The sequence below is a fragment of the Chrysochloris asiatica genome, unplaced genomic scaffold (genome assembly GCF_000296735.1).
Source record: "Chrysochloris asiatica unplaced genomic scaffold, ChrAsi1.0 scaffold00256, whole genome shotgun sequence".
In the NCBI taxonomy this organism is placed as follows: Eukaryota; Metazoa; Chordata; class Mammalia; order Afrosoricida; family Chrysochloridae; genus Chrysochloris; species Chrysochloris asiatica.
The window spans coordinates 1,104,827-1,112,109 of record NW_006408774.1 but is presented as its reverse complement, the minus strand read 5'-3'; the positions used below and the strand labels follow the sequence as shown (position 1 = coordinate 1,112,109).

General features: G+C 39.2%; 1 pseudogene; it reads left to right on the top strand.

Moving 5' to 3' along the window:
• The first annotated feature begins 4,622 nt into the window (after nucleotides 1-4,622).
• LOC102816959 lies at nucleotides 4,623-5,215 on the top strand (annotated as a pseudogene).
• The last annotated feature ends 2,068 nt before the right edge of the window (nucleotides 5,216-7,283 follow it).

Below are 7,283 nucleotides of genomic sequence, written 5' to 3'. Positions count from 1 at the left end.
CATTGATGGACTCAAGTGTGGCAGCGGTAGTGAGGTTGGCCCAGGATCGGACATTGTTTTGTTCTGCTGTTCATTGGGTCGCTATGAGTCAGTTCCAACTCGATGACACCTGACAACAACAAGAACAGTATATATATTCTCCAATAGGTAAACTACAGGTACCTAGGTAACCCATTTGAGCAATGTATGCTATCTCTCTTCACACATCTTGATCCTGAGCATAGAATTTCAGGTTCCCAAAGGAAGACATTTTCATAGGGTATATGTGAAGTACCCCATTATGTGTGTAGCTTCTTGTCACCTTGGGCTCCTCACACTGCATAGTAGGCAAATAGAAGAATTCCTATAATTACCAAGGTAATGTTGATCATTCAAATGAGGTAAAATTGCTACTACATAGAGAAATAATTCCTTGCCACCCAGTTGATTAGGACTCACAGTGACCCTATAAGACAGATTTGTTGTTGATTTTGTGCTTAAAAGTCCAGTACTGACCCTGCAATGTCATAGCAGGACAGAATAGAGTTGTCCTACAGGGTGTCCTAGGCTGTCATCTTTATGGAAGCAGCTTTCTCCTTCCTTTTGTCACATCTTTTTCCCATAGAGCAGCTGGTGGTTTCAAACTGCAGATTCTTTAAATACATTCCAACTGGTTAGCTTCGGCAACACCAGGGAGTCTTACATAGAAGAATAGGAGACAAAATTGTTTAGGATTTTAGAAGACTCATTGAAGTACCCTCTGTCACAAATATAGCAACCAGAGTTAAAGACTTGGAGCAAGGGCAGGGAAGGAATGAATAATTTTGAACTAATAATACCATCTATCATAGCAAGTTACCCCAAAAACTCATTGTAATTTACTCTGGATTGGAACAAGATTCCTCCAGGTTCTACTTTGGGTTGTTTTTTGGAGGTTTTGTTTTGTTTTGTTTTGTTTTGTTTTTAGCTTTTGTTATCATTAACACTTGCCTTACCAGAAGCATGAAATTCCTATTTATCTCTTTCTAATAATAGAACAAGGAGTTCTGGTAGCGTATAGTGAGTTACGAATCAGGCTGCTAATCTCATGGTCAGCAGTTCGAAACTACCAGCTGTTACATGGGAGAAAGATGAGACTTTCTGCTCCCATACAGATTTACAGCCTTGGAAACTCTGTACAGGGTCGCTATGAGTCAGAACCAACTCCACGGCACACAACCACATCAACAACAATACTAGAACAATGTCAGAGAAAACTTTCCAGGATCAACATCACATTGTGGAGGAGATTGTAATGCTGCAAAGATTATTATTTTTCACAGAATTGTTTTCAAGACAAATTGAGCTCCATTGCCTGAAATTAATTTTTACATTTTTCACAGCATGAGGACAAATGAGTGTCAGTCATTACAAAGTACATGGTAATGACATAATTGAAAGAAATCTAACAGACTTTTATACATGAGACTTCATACTGGCTTCCAATGAGCTTTTGGAAGTTTGTGTCAAGGCTCAAACACATGATTCATCACTACAGAGTACAAGTGACAAAATTAAGATTCCTGTGTTTCAATGAAGAGATGAAGAGGCTAATTCTCATTACCATGGCTATTTTTCAAACTCTACTGTCAAGACTGACTAGAAATCAGAGAAATTAAGATGCTTGTAACAATGGTCCCATTTATGAAATTGAGACATGTTCAATAATGTTAGCTATTACCACATTCAAACATGATAACAGGGTTTATGAAGATATGAATCATGAAAAAGCAGGAAGTGTGTTTTCACTACAAAAGCTGAACAGGTCCTATTGAACTAGGTTATGTCCTCTCTGAATGTATTACTTCCAGATTTTGATGACCATCAAGGTTGGATGTTTCTCATTAGGGCAAACCAGGAATTCAATATTATCCTGGTGTTGATTTGGAGAAGGATTGGTTATGGACAAAGAAGGAAAAGTAGAACTGAGGATTTCTCCAGGTGTTTGCCTTCAACTGTTACGTTGGATACAAATGTCGTTTTCTGAGATAAAGGTAATTAAAGGAAGACGTAAACCCATCATTAGCGTACCTCCTTACTTCTTACTGTATTAAGAGTTAAAATTGTTGTTTTGTTGTGTTTTCTGGCAGATTTTGAAGATGGCCAGTTTTAAAGGACTGGGTCTTCGTTGTCTCATGCTGCTCTCACAGCAATACAAGTGGTTGACTTTAGGAAGTCTAGTTTTTTTTCATATAGTCTGGAAGCAAAAAGGCCAGAACAGAATTCTCACCCATGTGGATTCCCTCTGCGAGCTTCTTCCTGGTGTCTGGTGTCTGACTGCGGTCCTTGGTGCTCCTTTGCTTATAGATAATCCTCACATGTTGACTGTCTTCTCCTATGTGTGTGATTCTGTGTCTATTCTGTTACTTCCACTTAGATATGTTTTCATGAGTCACAAAATGGCATTGTTGTTGTTGTTAAGTGCCATCAAGTCAGTTCCGACTCATAGCAACCCTGAATAGCATTTCCAAGGAGCAACTGGTGAGTTTGAACTGCTGACCTTGTGGTTCAAACAGTCCAGTGCATTAACCCACAGCACCACATCAAGACTAAACAAAATTGCATAGTAAATATTTATTTGTACTTAATGAATTTTCTTCTTTGTGATTTCATCTCTTCGCTTAAATTTTATTTTAGTCTCCTTTTTATCACTTGCCTTTCTTTTCATTCACTACTATACCAGTCATACTCCAAACCTGCCTTCTTCCAGATTCACCTGTTTTTGCTTCCTATGCATTCCAAGAGGGGAAATATTGTTACACTGACAACTGTGGTAGGACGCTCATTAAACTGTCATTAGAAGACACATTGGACTAAATACAGTCATACCTCATTTTACTGCACTTTGCTTTATTGTGTTTTGATGGCATTGCATTTTTCGCAAAGTGAAGTTTTGTGGCAACCCTGCATCGAGGGAGTCTATCAGTACCATTTTTCTAACAGCATTTGCATACTTTCTGTGTCACATTTTGGTAATTCTCACATTGTTTCTGACTTTTTATAATGCTGTTGCACACTTAATGGACTACAGTGTAGTGAATCGTATGCACTTACTTATAAACCAGATGTGTGTGGTGTGTAAGTGTGTGGTTTGATTATGACATTTGCTTTATTACAGTGGTCTGGAACCAAACCTGCAATATATCAGAGGTATGTGTGTACTCCCAGCTCAGAAGTGATTTCCCAAAAGACAGCAGACTGACAGAGAGAAGCTGAGAAATGGAATGATGACAACACCTTCTTCATGCCATAATCTCCACTGCAATAAGAGTCTGTATCAATCATGAACAGTGTGGGAGGTTACTAATGTCACTGGTTCAAACTCACCAGATACTCTTTGGAAACTTATACAAGGTGTCAATGAGTTGGACCTAACTCAAAGGCACTTAACAACAACAACAATGCCTATCTCACAGTCTATTTCAAGATTTCAATGAAGTGGCATATATAACACATCCAGAACAGTGCCTGAAATAAAGAAACTACAAATGAGGGTTAAGAAAAAATAAATGATGGAGAAATTATGCCAGCCATCGACAACCAAAAGCGCAAAGCATCTGCCTTCATCCACATCGATATTGTCTACTCTGCAAAGAGAACAATGCTGTCCATTGCTGTATGAACAGTGAATCTAAGTTTCCTTGACATTGTTCTTGTTAATTAAATCTATTTCTATGGAAATGGAAGCATTACACCACTCAGACTTCTATTTGCTTTCTTCTTTTTCCCCTTCTATCAATATTTATTGGGCGACAATTACACACCAAACCCTATTTAAGGAAATCATGACCTGAGTATTTGGGTGATGTAGTTCTTGTAATCTGGAGAGTTTATAAGAGACGGAAGTCCCTACATGGTGCTAACAGTTAACACACTCAGCTTTTGAGTCTATTCAAAAATACTTTAGAAGAAAGGTCTTGTGATCTACTTAAAAAAAAAAAAAAATGGCTCTGGTATTAACGCCTTTTGTAAGTCCCTCCTCTTGAGTTTGGGATGAACCAAGGGGTCTGTTGTTTCAGAAACAAACAAACAAAAAATTAACGTTAAGAAAGAAAGACTATGATTTCCATTTTGCTAGTCCTCTTACTCAGAGGAAGTCATTTGCCATGTTATAAATACACATGGCAAAAAAGCTGAGTGTGCCTTCTGATCAGTAGCCAGCAAGGAAGTGAGGCCCACTGTCCACTACCTCCAAGGAGCTCACTTCTGACAACAAGTACTTGAGTGAGGTTAGAAGCAAATCTTTTCCCAGCCCAACCTTGAGATGACTGCCACTCTATCATCTTGTCTTGGGAGGGCTCCTGAGCCAGAGCCCCAGCTAGCCTGTGTCTGCATCCCTGACCCACAGAACTATAAGACAATCCATTATGTCTGAAGGTAATTTGTCAATTAACTACTAGAAATTCTCACATCTGCATGTAACACTCTCTTTTTAGACTTAGAAAACTCTTTCTAGGAAACATTCATTTAGATCTATGGGAATGCTCCTTCTGTGACAGGCTGGGTTCAATTAAGAAAGAATCTTCTTCTCTTCATCCCATATCACCTCATATTTTCCCTCTCTCAAAAATCAGTTTCCGGAGTTCTTTCCTTTCAGCGCTGCGGCTGCAGCCATGAGGATGCTCAGGCTGCAGAGAGGCTTGCCTCCAGTGTCCTGTGTCAAGAAGAAGGTCTGGTTTGACCCCAATGAGACCAATGAAATCACCGATGCCAACTCCCGTCAGCAAATCCGGAAACTGATCAAACATGGCCTTATCATCTGCAAGCCTGTTACTGTCTATTCTTGGACTCAATACCACAAAAATACCTTAGGCTGCCAGAAGGGCAGGCATATGGGCATAGGTAAGCAGTAGGGTATTGCCAATGCTCAAATGCCCAAGAAGGGGATCTGGATAAGGAAATGAGAATTCTCCACTGACTGCTAAGAAGATACCGTGAAGCTAAGAAGATTGACCGCCGAATGTATCACAGCCCATACCTGAAAGTAAAGGGAAACATATTTAAGAACTAGCGGGTTCTCATGAAACACATCCACAAGCTGAAGGCAGACAAGGCCTGCAAAGAGCTCCTGACTGACCAGGCTGAGGCCCGCAGGTCTAAGACCAAGGAAGCATGCAAGCACCGTGAGGAACAGCTCTAGGCGAAGAAAGAAGAGTTCATCATGACTCTGTCCAAGGAGGAAGAGACCAAGAAATAAAGCTTCCTTGCTCTTGTCTGAACATAGTGACCTGGACAATTATACAGATCCATTATTGAATAAAACAAGCCTTTGTCTTCCTGTCAAAAAAAAAAAAACAAAAAGCAAAACACACACAAAAAACCAATTGCCATGGAATTGGCTCCAACTCATGGAAACCTATCAAGAGTAGATCTATGAACCAATCGTTGTTGTTGTTATGTGCCGTGGAGTCGGTTCCAACTCATAGTGACTCTACACAGGGTTTCCAAGGCTGTAAATCTTTATGGGAGCAGACTGCCTCATCTTTCTCCTGCGGAACTGCTAGTAGTTTCGAACTGCTGACCTTGTGGCTCGCAGCCCAATTCATAACCACTGCGCTACCAGATGAACCAATTAGTGCCATATTATAAATTGGCCTATTACAGTTCACATATAAGCAACATACGAATGTAAGCTAAGATGACCAACAATGCATTGCCTTTGAAATACATGTTGGTGTTTTATAATAACTAGTGTATATGTCAGATTGACTAGCTACTCTGCAATCCTGCTCCTTTCTCCTGGGCACACTGCTAGACTGCATTTCTTTGTCTCCTTTGTATTCAGATATGACTGCATGTTCAATGGTAAAATGAGAGAGGATGTAATAGCTATGACACCCAAGGGATCCTTCATACCCTTGAAGGCACTGTATTGAAGATGGTGGAAATCCAAAATGGTAGAACTTGAATCCTGAATCACCACTTGGAAGATCTATTCCCCTTAATCAGTGATGCTATTTTTATACATGATGTAAATGAGAAAGAAGCTTCTAGTATGAGATTTGAGTTTGTTTTTATCTCACTTAGTGCTGATCTAATTAGTGAAAAACATCAATATAGGATTTTTTTTTTTTTTTTTAAGGAAACATACTCTCAAAATGTTGGTAGATATGTTTAGGCCTCCCGCGTAAGATAAATGATTTGTAATGAGTATTATTTTGTTCTTTTATTCTGTATGATATTGGATCCCAAGAAAGTGTGCAAAGAGATGGAGAAATAGTATCTATGAAAGACTAGATATGATGTTTTAGGTAACGGTTTCCACAGAAAGTTAGGTTACTTTTAAATAATTCTTTGTTTTTTTTTTTGTTTTTTGTTTTTTTGCATCACAAGAGACTCATCTATATTTCGTTTCATCAGCCCTTCCTGGACAGGCTGGACACCACTCACTGGAGACTCTACCTTCCTCCATGCCTTCTGGATCTAGGTTCCCTCTTGAAAGCTTGTAAGCCAGTCACTTCTTGCCTTTGTATCCCTCCTCCCATTTTGGGTAGCCAATGTCCAAGTTGCCCATCCCTATCTACCCTTTGTGTGGAGGGGGTGGGTATAGTTCTTGCAGCAGGGACTTGTTTCCCTTTTGAGCTACTGCATTTATGGGTGTAGGTCATGTTTATCGAATTGTATCAGATGACGCTTTTTTTTACAGATTGTTCCATGCTATTGTTACAATTTTTATGTGTCAGTATTATCATTGTTTCTATTAATCTTTTTAGCTTTTTATTGTGAGTTGTGTGAAGGTTTATAAACAAGATCATCTGTTTTACCTTCAACAAATCATACACTTTGCTTCAATTCAATGATGACAATCCCATCTATGCAACAACAATCTTCCCCTGTCCTCCTCGTGGTTCCTGTTTGCATGCCACACATCTTCCCATCTCTTCCCAACTTTGTCCATAGGAAAATGACCTTCTTATATTGAATTATTGACCATTCCATAGTGATTGTACCTTATTAGTGTTATTGTCCCACCATATAAATCTATCTACTGCTTTGCTGAAAATTGTACCATGATTTAAAAGGTGGTCGGGGGCCATAGTCTCAGGTTCCTCCAATCTCTTTCTGACCAGTAAGTCTATTTTTTTTCTGTTCTTTAATTAAATAACTTGGAGTTTTGTTCTATATTTTATCCAACACTGTCCGGGATGCTCTAACATGATTCCTTTCAAAACAATTGGTAGTGTCAGCTGGCATCATCTAATTCTTCTGGTCTCAGAGTCACAGAGACTGATGTTCACAGGTTCCATTAGTCCATTAAACTAATT